General features: G+C 52.9%; 1 protein-coding gene across 1 annotated transcript in view; it reads right to left on the reverse strand.

The window, feature by feature from the left end:
* The window catches only part of PLD1 (phospholipase D1), a 58,675-nt gene extending 49,532 nt beyond the window's left edge, over positions 1-9,143 (reverse strand). The window contains exons 1-2 of the mRNA XM_068692977.1: positions 8,970-9,143; positions 838-969 (exon numbers count right to left, since the gene is read on the reverse strand). The gene's annotated coding sequence lies outside the window, so the exon portion shown is untranslated. The remainder of the gene's footprint in view (positions 1-837; positions 970-8,969) is intronic.
* Positions 9,144-13,474: the final 4,331 nt, after the last annotated feature.

Here is a 13,474-nt window from a genome sequence, read left to right on the forward strand (position 1 = left end):
TCCCACTTCTGTCCCTACGGCAAGGCTTCAGCACGGTTGTGATGCTTTTCTTCCTTAAAGGATTTGTTTTATTGAAGTAGCAAGGAGCTGAGCTGTGCCCCTCGGACCCAGACGGGTGAATAACCCAACTGCAGCTGCAGGCAGTGCCCTGGCAGGGCGATATCGAAGCATTCCCACGTTCCCCAGCACCATTTCCGAGCCCTCCCACCCCACATCTGCTCCGTCTGCCCAGACAGGGTTTGCTGTGGCTCTTTCTGCAAACAGCGTGCCCTTGGCTACAATCACACTCCAAAATCTGAGCCGGGTGCCCGAGAGCACCACAGGATGGCTTCTCTGCTGCCGGGGTGCTGAGCCCGGGCAGGGCTGGATGCAGCACCTGCAGAGAGCTGTGTGTGAGGGCAGCTACCTGCTGCCAGCCCAGAGCCTGCCTGCCCTCCTTTGGGCACCCGGCATGGCTGCATGCTGGTCGAGCCTTGCAAATCCATAAACAGCAGCTCAGTTAATGCACATTTAATTTCGATGCTGTTAGGTTCACTCTGGCAGCCGCTGTGAGCACGGCAGGACCAGCAGCAGACAGCAGCCCCTCTCCTTGCACGTTTTGGCACCTCCACACTAAAATTCCTCCGTCCCTGGCACCAGCACGCAGCAGCCCCCTGCCCACAGCCACCCCTCGGACAGGAGAGCTGCGCCCGGCAGCGCCTGGCTGCTCTTCCCAGCACCTTCCCTGAGCCAGGAGCGCATCCTTGGTGGGGGCCCCCTAAAAGACCCCAAAGAAACGAAGGCATCAGGCGACCACAGAACAGGCGAGGCTGGGGTTTCTTTGGTCTCTGTTCCCACCTGATTTTTGGTCTCCAGAAACTTCCCCGCAGCTCTCTGAGGATTCTGGCTGCCTTCACAGGGGATGCCAGCTTCGCTCATCTACCGCGAGCTGCCGGTGCCAGGTCACACAGGAAGCGATGCAGCTGGGTCCTGGAAAACAAAGGTGACAATGTTGGCAACCTTTTCTTTATTTTTTTTTTCTGCATTTTATTCATGTCTCTACTTCTCTTTATTTTTTTTCCTTGTCGTGCCTAACGAGTTGGCCCGAAGTGGGGATGTGTAAGGCAGAGACATCTGTAGGAAGGCTTTCAAGGACCACTTAGAGCCCACCAAACCCAACCCTCCAGCTGAAAGACTGCCCAGGAATAGGAATGGGGATTATTCCTATTTATTTTTTCAGACAAGGCCCTCATCCCCAGCCTCACTCACTGCTTGGCACCACAACCAACCGTGGTGGCCAACGAGGGGAGGGGAGAGCAGCAGGACAGCAGTGCCAGGCTGGGAAAACGCCAAACACCGGTCCCAGAGCAGGGGGGAGCAAGCTTGTGACAGGAGACAGAAGCCATCCACTTCTTCAAGCCTCCCAGGCCATATTCTTGACCTGGAAATGCAGTCTCCCCTTCATCCTATGGCAAAAAGCAGTTTTGCCCAGGGGCTGGCACACAGGAGGGTGCCCCACTCCTCAGCCATTTCGGAGTAGCCCTGCCTGGGACTGCTCTGACTCGGTGGACACAGATACCTCCCCAATACAGGCATTCGCCTGCCTCGTTCTTCTCACTGGGTGCTTTCCCCGAGTGAAATGACCACAGCTATACCAGTACGATCCCCAGAGCCGGGTTATTTATGGTGTTACAAAGCCCAGGGTAGCCGAGCGGCCGCGCTTCAGCTGGAGCCGCTCACAGCAGCCGACACTTTCTTGGTTCAGCAAAGTGTCAAAGCCGGCAAAAACACCCAAACAAAGGAAAGAGCCATCAGTCGCTTGAGCCAAGCACTCTTCCGTCCGTCCTTCTTGGCTGCAAACCACCTGGAGGAGCCTTTTTCCTCCCCTCATTTCCTCCGCAGCTGCACAGAGCTCGCAGGCACCAAGCACGGGGGATGCTGGTGCCGGTGCCGGTGCCGTGCCGCGGGCGTCTGCCTTCTCGTGGCCCTGAGCTCAGCTGGGCAGGAACTCGGGGCTCAGGGCCACGTGCCAGCCAGGGGGACCCTGCTCCCTTCTGCCAGCTCGTCCAGCGGTCTCTCAGCCTCCGCATGTGTGCTGAGGTCCTTCGGGACACCAGGGTTACCGTGCCTCGCTAGGAGCCGAACCAGGAACTCAAAATGTGTTTTTCAGTGGCCATTTCAGAGCAGTGCACCCAAAGGACAGCAGCGTGTCCCCACGAGGTGCTGTGGGATGGAGCAGAAAACAGCCAAGTCCTTTTCTTCTCCTCCCCCATCCTCCAGGGAAAACAGCTCTTATCCTAACTTTTGGAGGAAGAGGCAGGGGAGGAAGTTGGAGCACTCAGCCCTGGCAGCCGGCCTTGCCACGGTGCCTCCTGGGAGTTGTAGTCGCATTTTCTGACACTGCAGTGCTGGCCATGGCAGGGGACAACCAGGGGACAGCAGGAGCCCTGGGCTTTAGCTGCTCCGAGACGGCTCAGAGGCTGCTCAGCACCCCAACATGGTCAGGCTTGGCCGGGATATTTCAGTTTCCTTTCACAGCCTCCCCTTCTCGCAGAATTCCCATGGAAACAAAAACAAAGCTGGCGCTGTTTGGGTAATTTTTTTTTTCCTCTCAAGGGGGAAGCGTGAATGAAATTGGTAAAGGGAAAAAAAAGAAGTCGGAAACTTGCTGTGGGGGCCCTGGGGTGCACCACGCAGCCACGGGCACGGCGTGGCCGGGCTGGGAAGCCGGAGCTGCGGTGCGCAGTGCTCCCGGTGCACGCGGGGGAATGCCGGGCACGTCAGCGTGTGCGGCACGGCGTCTGGAGGCAGGAGGGAGCGAAAGCGAGCGCAGAGCAGCTCCGTATGGTATGGTGGTGAGCTACGACGCACGCCGCCTTGCTATTTAAAGCTGCACGGCAGCGTGAATGGCAGGCTCCAGGGAGCTCAACAAGTCCATCCGAAAACAGCCCGGCCGGGCGCAGCTCCTCCTGCCGCCCTGCTCCCACGCAGCACCACGGGACCCACCTTCCTGCCCTACACACACCACGAACCGTGCTGGCAGGAGGCAGCGAGAAAAAGCAAGATGCAGCCCGTGGCCAGGGCTTGGGGGATGCAGGTTTGCCCCTGCCTGCAGCCGTGGCCTGGTTCCTCGTGGGTCCTGAGCTGCGGCTGGTTACAGGGGTGAATTCCCCGCGTTATCATTCACCCACCGCGGGTTGTCAAGGAGCTGCAGTGTTACTGGCAACGAGAAGGGAACCAGCCCCGACTATTCTTAAAGTGTGTAATGAGCACTTGGGTAAGAGTTAAGTAACGAGTGTTTCTTTAGCGACAAATCCAAGCGGGGCACGCTCCACCCATTTAGCTTCCAGACAAAGGCTTATATAAGCCGGGCGTTACGTAAAGCCCTAAAATAGGGAGAACTCCCCCACCTTCGGAGGAGAGCGTGTCCCTGGGGCCACGTTCAGCCGGGTGAGCCTACCCAAGGGGATTGTTGCTGATGGGTAGGAGAGAGTTGGCACACTTAGTGAGTGTGCAAACACGGCACAATTATGGGGAAGCATCTCCAGTGCTCTCCCTGTCCCCAGGGATTTGCATGCAAGGGGCTTTCCGAGCCCGAAGCTGCTATCGTGGCACTTCCACAGCCCCCAGCAGCTTTTTCCTTCGGTCATTTGCCCGTTCAGGCTCTGAGTTCACACGGATTTCCGACTTCTGTGATACTGAGCACCAAGAAATGCCACCATCTATCACACCGTAATTCTCCGCGGACAAAGCGGGCCGTGTTTTGCAAAATCAACTACAAAATATAGCCGTAGGTAAAGGGCAGGTTGTTGGGGTGCAACCTGTGCCTGGCTGTCCCTACACAAATCATCTCCAAATGTAAAAATTCCTCGTTCTCCCCAGGCACCGCATATCCCACCTCACACAGCCCCGTTCCCAGCCGCAGACAATACACCCAGCCCACACCAATGGTTACTTCCAGACACGAAAGCAAAAAAAAAAATAAAAAAAAAGACTCTGAGAAGAGGATTTGCATTTCCCTTCACAACCCAGCACCCGATCCTCCTCCTGCCGCAGACACAGAGGCAGCTTTGTGAGAAGCCGGGGATCCTTATCTGGGGGGGGGGGGAAAGAAGGAGGGAGAGACGGCCGGGTTGTTGGCCAGGCAGAGCGAAACGTGTCAGGAGTTACTGTGCTGACTACAAGGCTGCCTTTCAGCCCAGCAGCCGGCCTGGCCATGCTCGCAGGGACACACCAGGGCCGTGGTGTGGCTCTGCCCGACCCGGCAGCGGGAGCAGCGCAGGGGGGATTTTGAGATTTTGCTGCAGCTCCCCGGCTTCCAGAGCCTCCCCCATGGCTGCAGCCTCCAGACTCTGCAGGGCGGCTTGTTTTAAGGCACAGACAGGCAGAAGGCAGGCGGGCTGGAGCAGAAAAGGATGAAATGAGATGCAAGCTGTCTAGCCACAAAAGAAAAAAAGAAAGAAAAAGGCTTTGGTTTCTATCACATTCGTTATCTTCCTTCACAAGTAAACGCAGATGACAGAGATAAGAGAGGGGTGACCCCTAGTGCCCTCTCCAGCTGCAGCTTCCCCTGGCATCCCCATGTTACCCCCGGTACTGATAGCCAAGCTAGTCAAGGAACAGCACCTCTCCGCCTCGTTCTTCACCCACAGAGCCTCACTCTCTCTCCTTTTTTCAGCAGCAGGATCCAGTTTCCTCCCCCTGTACGCACTCTCTCCCTGCAAGGCACTCACTGCAGCATCCCTTTTGCTGCTGCTGTCTGGGAGCAGCACTGGACAGACCGAGCAGTGTCCCACCAGCTGGGATTCCCTCGGCTCTCTGTCGCAGCACACTTACACTCGCTGTACTTGCTGGGAAGAAAGGCGAGCCTGTTCTGCTGGCCCCGAGCTCGCCAGTGGCTCAGAGCGGCCATTCAACCCCCCGAGAAGAGACCTTTGTCTCGTGGAAAGTGGATCTGCAGCACCAAGCCACGACAGGAGCGAGGCTGCCCCGTGACAGGCAGCGGTATGCACTTTTGTGGGCTTCTTCTTGCAACGTCAGAACCCCGTTCCTGTGACTCAGCCGGCACCGCAAGTGCCCCGCTCACAGCACCGGGGTGTCCCCAGAGCTCTTACCTCTTTGCACCCTCAGCACTGAGCCCTGGGGCTGGTTTAAGCCCATCTCTGAGCAGAAGAAACACCTCAAGTCCCTGCTGGGCTGCCCTTAGCCCCAAGCTCTGTGTAGGGCACAGCACCACTCGCCCACCCCAAAGGGCTCCTCCTTCCCCTTTCACTTCTTGCCAGCCTCTTTTCTCACCAGCAGGAGCTCCCACCTCGCAGCCAGCCCTTCCTTCCTGCACCTTCTCCCTTTTCCACCCGTGCCCTGGCTCTCGTCCTCAAACTTCCTTCCTCTGCAGCCTCTGCACAGGGCAGCTGCGCTGCACCCAGCGCTATGCTCAGCTCGGGGCCAGCCGGGTGTGCTGTAATGGGAATTGCTGCAAGCATTTTGTCCAGTTTTAGTCCCAGTTCTTGGTCTGTTCCGCACCTGGTGTCATTATGTGCCAGCTCCGCGGGTCGTTTTTCCCTGCTTTGTTAAAACCAACACGTGTCCGGTTGAAGTTCCTGCTTGTTTCTTTTCCTTTCCTGCTAGTCTCTTTCTTTCTTTTTCTTTCCTTTCCCACCAATGTTTTATTTGTAAAGTAGGTTTCAAAGCGGGGTAGGAAGTGTGCTGGTCATTGCATAACGTAAGTCAGTTTTATCGCGTTAAAATCTCTTTTCTTGCATAGCCACGAGAAAGCCTCCGTGACCCAGCGTGCACACCCCGCGCTGCTCTCCTGCTCTGCTCCCAGCACTGCTCCAAATTTCCCAAGTTATTTTCTTTTTTCCTCTGCTTTAATTAATTACATGCAAAATTCTCATCTTCTGAGCCATCATTTGCTTCTTTCCCTAGCTTGCACACTGTTCCTAATGAATTTCTTTTCCTTGTTACCTTTGGTAAAGGCCATCTTCTCTGTATTGCTGTCCTGCCTGCGTATGGTCCTACACAGACAAGGTACTCCAAAAATCCCTGTAGCGTATTTATCTTCCTTAGATGCCTGTTTTAATATGGAGAAAAAATGTTTCTCCTTTTGCTTGGTGCTCGCTTTGTGCCTCCCAGTTATGCTCTACATTTAGAAATCCTTTGTCGGGATTACCATATGCCTGTAGCTCCTTGCAGCATTAGTTTAGTGTCTGGAATATTTTTATTTAAACTCTGGCTTCATTCACTCCCAATATTAAGATGCTCCAAATTAGCTCCTCACTTGAATTTTTGATTATCACACGGATCAGGCTTTTTGCATCCTTTTGCAATCTGCTGCTTTGCTGCATCCTCAGAGCTTTGCTTATGCTACTGGAGTAATTCTTGTGAAGTGAAAACCTGGCCCTGGACGTCAGATGAGCCCTCTCGGGATGTTGTTAGGACAGGACACGAATGTCAGAGGCCAAAAATTGAATCCAGCCAGTGGAGCCGTTCGTCAGCAGCTTAAGGAGAATCACCATCGCTGAAAACACCTCTAGTAAAGGCTGGAGTTTTTCCTCCCGAAGGCTCAAGGAGACTCCAAATCCCGTGGCTTGCCTTTCACAGCAGGTCAGAGCAGACGACCAGGACGGCGTATTCCAGCATGTGTGCTCGGAAATATCTGGGCAAACTGCAGCCAGATGTGGTGGCGAGGCCAGACAGACGAGGCAGATTTCGCTTCCCATCTCCAGCGCTCGGAACCCATGCTCGGGGCTGCCCCGCCGCTCACTTCTCCCGCAGCACCTCGCAAGGTGCTTTTCCCTTTCCCTTTGCTTCCCTTCCTAACCCAGCCCTGTTCTAAAACTTTCCCGTTCAACATTTTCTTGTTGGAAAGCTGCCCTAACGCAGTGAATCACCTCACCTCCACCTTCCTGGGGATGGAGACCCACGGCCAGGGCTATTGTATGGGGTGTCCCCAGCAGCCCCGGGGCTGACTCACCCCAATCGTGGGGTGACTCAGTGCAGGGTGCGCTGCAATGGGAGAGGGGAAGAGCTGCTGAGCTGGAGGCAGCTCACAGACCTTGCTCCTGAGCACACACATTTAGCGAGCACCTCCTGAAAGCCACGCTGGGGCCAGGCAGCTTAGCAGCAAGGCCGGAGCTCTCTTGGCCACAGCGCAATGCAACCCATACACGAGCCCCAAGCCTGGCTGCATCAAGAATTCGGAGCTGGATGGGGGCCATGAGGGTGACCCTAAGCGTGGCCCCAGTGCAGCAGCAAGCCAAGGGCAGCATCACAGCAGGCCAAGCAGCACAGCCAGCACAGGCAAATGCAGTGGCTCCAGGCTGACCAGAAAACCTCTGAGAGCAGGACAGGAGCAGGCACGTCCTGGCTCCCATGCTGCAAAGCACCCACTGCTCCGAAACCCCAGGGAGCAACACCCAGGCTGGGGCAGATGCCACCCCAACATATGGCACACTGTAAACACACGTTATTTTCTCTCAGTTATACTCAGTATCTATCAGGAAGCATAAAGCTGGTCACAAAGAAGTTATTTTACTCTTTGGCAAGCACACACGCAAAGAGGCTCAATGCAATGCGCTGCCATTCCGGAGTTCAATACAAGATAAAGCACACAGCAGCCCCAGCTCGCCAGTGCCCTGCTTCCAGTTTCAGACCCACAGAATCGAGTTTGCTCAAGCAATCCGTTTGCTCAAGCACTCCAGTAAAAACAGTAACACGACTCTCTATTCCTCTTTTCTTTTTGAGAGACAGAAAGTCCCAGTCGTTTTGTACAGCCCAACTAAAAGAGATCTAAACACAGGCTTTGTCACAGGATGAAAACTGAAAAAGGAAGAACAAGTGCAAAAAGCAATGAAAGGAAAAACCAAAGCCTGCCTGCAAACCCCCAGCAGAGTGCATGCAGGCACTGCTGTTTGTACTCACCCAGCAGGGCACTCCGAGGGTTGTGTGCTCACCTCCCTTCAGTTCTGCCCGTACCTCTGGGAAAACCAGAGCACTGGAAATCAGAGCGTGCTTGGCACAGATGCCAACAACAAGATACTACAGCACAGAGCGACCTGTCTTCAGCGAGCTGCTGTCTGTTTCACGGAACTAATGGACACAGGTGTTTACCTGAGCGTTGGGATCAATGTGCTGAATTGCCTGGTATTTGCCTAAGTGTAAAGCAACGCCCATTTACCTAGCTAATTCATCAGGTCCTGTTATAATGCGTGAAATGTTAAAGGAAAAACGTTCAAAATTTTTGCACTTCACCAGATTTTTGCACTCTTTCAGCTGGCAATCAGTGTCCCACTATAGATTTTTGAAAACTATGAAACAAACATACATACATATATATATATATATATAAAGAACACTAACAGAGCAATCAGATGCATACAGCCTTAAAGGCGTCAGTCATTAAATCTTTAAATGAAAGCAGATGCGGACTGCCAAATTTCCCTGGTTTACCCTCTGCCACCCTTCCTGCAGGAGCACAAAGGTGAAGCAGAGCGGGTTCCTCAGCAGTGAGCACACAGCACGGGCTGATGAACAACGTGAGCGCGGTGTTTGGTCGGAGGCAGCTCCTGACATGGAGGCTGTGACTTCCAGCTGAGCACACCGAACGTTTGGGAGCTCGTATAAGAAGGGCTGGTACTTGCTTTGAGTCTTGCCATCCGTATTGGTGTCTCCCCAGGCAGATCCTTATGCAAAGGACCAGCACTTACTTCTACTTCGCATCAACGTAGACCAAAAAGCTGCTTCAGAAGACACTTGTTCCCAAATCCTTAGGTTCTCCCGATAGCCAAGCACTGCCAGGCTCGGTGCAGGACTCAGACAGGCAGTTGGGTGAGGCTGCTGTTGACTTTAGAGCTGAGGGCGGCTGCGAGCAACCTGCCCATCCCAAACCCATGCGGTGCCGCCTCGCCCAACCTCCTGACAGCACGGGGCCTCTTCCCTGAACAAAACCTCATGCCCACCCTGCCGGCCCCATGCCAGCCAGCACTCACCTGGCTCCCGAGCAGCAGCAAGGCCACCATACGCCGTGCTCAGGGGCAGGACACAAGCAGTGGATGTGGCCGCTGCTGGAGCTGCCGGCGGGCAGTGGGTGAAGGCGGGCGGCGAGGCGAGATACACCGCCCAGCCACGCGGCATCGCCCGCCGCCACTGCGGCTCGCAGCGCTGCTTCCTGCTGCCGGCGTCACTTCGACACTGCACCGAAACACCAAAATGCAAGCAGCTCATAGCCTTCCTTTTTTTTTTTTTTTTTTTTTTTTTTTCCCCTCCCTCTGGATAACAAGTTCATTTTTTTCATGTGCTAAAAGTAGATAGAGGGCACGTTATCGCAAAGCGGTGAAAACAAAATGTACAATGCTGCTGCAGAGAGCCCTATTGCTTGCTCTGGCTCAAAACAGCCCATCCGGTATGAAACCACTCTCCTGTTTCAAATTTGCTAAAAACATTCTGACGGGGTCACTTCAATTTTATTTATTTTTTTTCCTGCTGCTTCTGGTGCCTGCCTGGTGCCAGGCAAGCCGTGACCGTGCAGTCCCAGGAGGCTTTCGAAGAACGAGCTGAGGAGAGGAAGTGGAAGGGCACAGCTAGGTACAGCCTGCTGGCTAATTATTTCATGTACGCGCTCAGCATTGCACGTGACGTTCGCTGAAATTGCAGCTTTTCAGGGAAGAGGTACGGAAGGTTTGTGTGGTGTTAGGGGCAACCTCACCACCTAACATTTGCTTCGCTAAAATTCAAACACAATGAGGCTTCCCTGCCAGCGGCAATTAGAAACAAGCATTATCTGATTGCTTTCTACAGTAATTGTGCTTCATTATTTTCCTCCTGTGAGAGACAAAGAAATATCACAAGCGGAGGAGGTGCTGGTACCTTTCACAGATACGCTCTTGGCAAGCAGGGGTATTTCTTACAAGCTCTTCAGAAGTGGTTGATGTGAAGTTCTTGAAAAGCTTTCTCTTCTTCATTCTGAATCGCTTTTCCTTTCCACCCTCCAGCTCCTGACAGTGCCTTTTGTCAGGCCGTGGTGGCTCAGGGTGGGTTTCTGCCGCGGACCCGCAGAGCCCCGTCCTCCTGCAGCTCCACCAGCAGCGGCCTCGGAGGCTGAGGCTCCTGGGAGAGGTGCAAGGGATGCCCAGCAGAGCCAGAGCACATCAGAACATCGCAGCAGGCTCCGGTTTGCCGCGTTCACGTTAGTCCTTGTACCGGAGCGAGTGCTCAGGTGAAGGTCAGTGCTCATTCGGTAAGCTGTTCCGTCACTAACAGCTTAAGCCCCGGCTGCCTTGTTTTGACTGGCCTCAGACAGGGAAAAGTGCCGTATGCTTGAAATGCCAGACGGATTTTTCACTTTTGGAACCAAAATCCCCACTGGGGAGACAACACTGCTCGTTACCCAATTCCTTTGATTTGCTGGAAACCAGTCCTGAGCTCTCTGCTCTGCAGATGCCAGACCGGGACCTTTCAGCTCACAGACAACATACTCTGGTAGCCGACTTTCAGGAGGCTCCTCCTGACTTCAGCAGCAGCCCTGAGTGATCAGCGCTTTGGAAACAGGGTTTTACAAAGATAATTGTGAAAGGCACAGCCTTGACTTCTGATTTCAGTACCAGAGATGACTTCAGGAGATCGCGGCAAACACGCAAATGAGTTTGTTCGGGGCGGTGCCGCTATCCGTGAGGCGGCGCTCACAGCGGGAGGCGGGAGAAGGGCTGCTTTTAATTAGCAGCACAGCCTTGTTAAGGGACGGAGTGCGGTGCTGAGTCACATCACGTGGAACTGCAAGGAGACTGCTTAGAGCCCTGAAGTTACGTCCTTCCTCCTAAAATCCTGCCCAGGACAGTTCCTGAGGAACTGGGGTCACACCACGCGCTGCGGTGTCTGAGTGTCTGAAGGCCGAAGAGGAGGAGGAGCAGCGTGCAGGCCCACACAACGCCACAAGGCCTCTTCCCTTCTGTCACTCACTGCTGTCTAGCAAGGAGGAAGCCTTTCGAAAGATGTGGCGGGGCCAGCAGGCCTCGTTTCCTGGTCTGGGGAGGATGAGATGTCTTCTGGGAGCTGTAGTTCCCAGCAAAGATGAATTCGCAGCCTTCCTGGCGAGCCATGCCAGCAAAGCCAGAGGCCTGGGGAGGCTTCTGCTGCTCTGGTGCCAGGGAAAATAGGTTGAAATGAAGAGAGACATTTGTACAGGCAGCTCTGCTAGCAGAGCCTGGAAAACGGCACACAGCAGTGGGAAAACCTGAATGTGCTGAGGAGCATCAGGACACCAAGGAAGAAATTTTCTGCCTCAATGTGAACAGAAAAGGGGTGGTCGGTTGGGATTCTGCAGCCAAAGGGAAGCCAGCTGTGGGGCTCCTCTGGGGGTACAAAGTCTGCTCGAGGAGAGCACACTGACCTCCCACAGAACCAGGCACAACCAAGCCCTGATGGCTTAAGGGAGAAGAAAATATTCTGTCAGAGTCAAAGCAGCTCCTTTTTCACAAAAGAGAGGTGGAGAGCTTGGACCTGAACCTCTGCCTGCTGGGTGGAAAGCTCCTCTGAGTGCTGCTTTGGAATAAGAATGAGGCTTCAGGGCAACGTGTGCCACAGAACTGCCAAACAAACTGCAGATACCGCTAAAGCAAGAGCCTGGTGGTACAAAAGAAATACTGACAGAAGTGTACAGCACTTGGTTGTGGTTTACAGAAGCCACCGCAGTGTTTGCAAGCTGGTAGACGTGGAGGAAGTGTTTGTAAGGACGACTGCAAAGAACTGAACGCAGTGTGCAATTCGGGGTGATAAACCAAAGAGGGGACACCAAAGCTTCAAATGCTGTTCTTGGAAACCAGGCTTGCTTAGAGGGCTCTGTACACACCGAGCTGTTTGAAAAACAGCACTCACCTACCCTGCCCTCCTCATCTGGGGTATAGCATCAGTGGGAGCATCACACTTACAAACCCTAAATAACTGGAAATAATAACCCCTGAAGACAGTTCTGAGCTGAGTGGGGCTTTAGGACAAGAAAGGCTGATTGATGGTATCTCGTTCTTAACTATTTGCACATGTTGGCAGTAAAGCTGAGTGCTTGGACATTATTTGCCACTTTTACGAGTTGAATTATTATTATTATTATTATTAGTAGTAGTAGTAGTAGTAGTATATTTTTTTCCTCAAGCAGCACGGTACTAAGTATTTCCTCAGGAGCTTTTTTTTTCTAGTTAAAGTGGAGAGAATTGTAAAGCAATAAAAAGCATACCTAAATTAAAAACTTATTTTCTACATGAAATGTAGAATGTATTTGCTAACTGATATTGACAAATACTCTGAAAGGAGCAACCTCTCTGTTTAATGCTGTAATTCCTATACTTCTAATCCAGAACACTGATGAACTCTTGGAAGATGGACTTAAATCTGAATCCCCACAGCCATCTGGATTGACCAGGTTGACGTAAGTCTAGACAGTAACAGTAACATTTACTTTTTCAAGAATAAACTGCTTGGACCTCTGGCCCTCCTTTCCCACAGCCAGCAGTTTCTCTGGGCTCTTGAGTTTTTGGGAGGAAGACATTTTGAGTTTCAGGAGAGAGATGAACAAAACTGCAGGGAAAGAATGAGAAGGAAGAGAACTGTGATGATAACGATGAGCCCAGAAGCATCCCTAACTGAAACATCCCCTTTCTTTAGAAACCAGAGCTGCCACCAAGGGTTTGTGTGGCAGCAGCAGCCCGGAGAGACTGGGACAGCTCTGGGCACGTGGGCTGAGCTGCTGCCCAAGTCACAGCTTCAGGACAGCCACAGCTGACCCCAGGATGTCCCTAGGTAAGGACATGCCAAGGCAGGGACAGCACCGCCCTGCATGGCTATGAGCCCTGATCGGGGTCTGGGGCTGAGCCTAGGAAGCCACCCATTTGTGCTGATATGGGTTCGTGTCAGTATAAAGGTAATCTTCACGCCATGAAAGCAGCCCAGTGTCTGGCTTCCAGAACAAACTTTTGTGTTTTTGTTGTTGCTGTTAATTGTACTATCCAAATTGAAAGTTATGGACCTGATTTAGTGCTGTTAGGAAATTTGATGACATTATTAGTCACACCAGCACACAAATGACACAACTTAGTAAAGAATCAGCTATTGCACCAGTAATTCTGCCTGCCTTTCCTAGGAAGAATCTGTGTCACATATCCCATGACACCATCCTGTCATGTAGCTTTGCTGGGGTCCTGGATTTCCCAACCCTGCGCCATCTGCCCCCAATTTAAGGTGAATTAAGTGATGCTGGCTGACCAATGATTCAGCATATCATCTCAGTGGCAACATTAAGGTTGGATGGGGTTTCTGCAACCTGATCATCCAGCAGAGGATATCCCCACCCATGGCAGGGGTTTGGAATGAGATGGTCTTTAAGGTCCTTTACAACCCAAGCCATTTTATGATCCCATGATTAATACCTTCACTGTTCAACAGAACTAGTGGTGTAATATTATAAGTGCAAAATGCACCGGAGCCTTACTAAATCTTCACTAAATCC

The sequence above is a fragment of the Anas acuta genome, chromosome 9, assembly GCF_963932015.1.
Source record: "Anas acuta chromosome 9, bAnaAcu1.1, whole genome shotgun sequence".
NCBI lineage: Eukaryota > Metazoa > Chordata > Aves > Anseriformes > Anatidae > Anas > Anas acuta.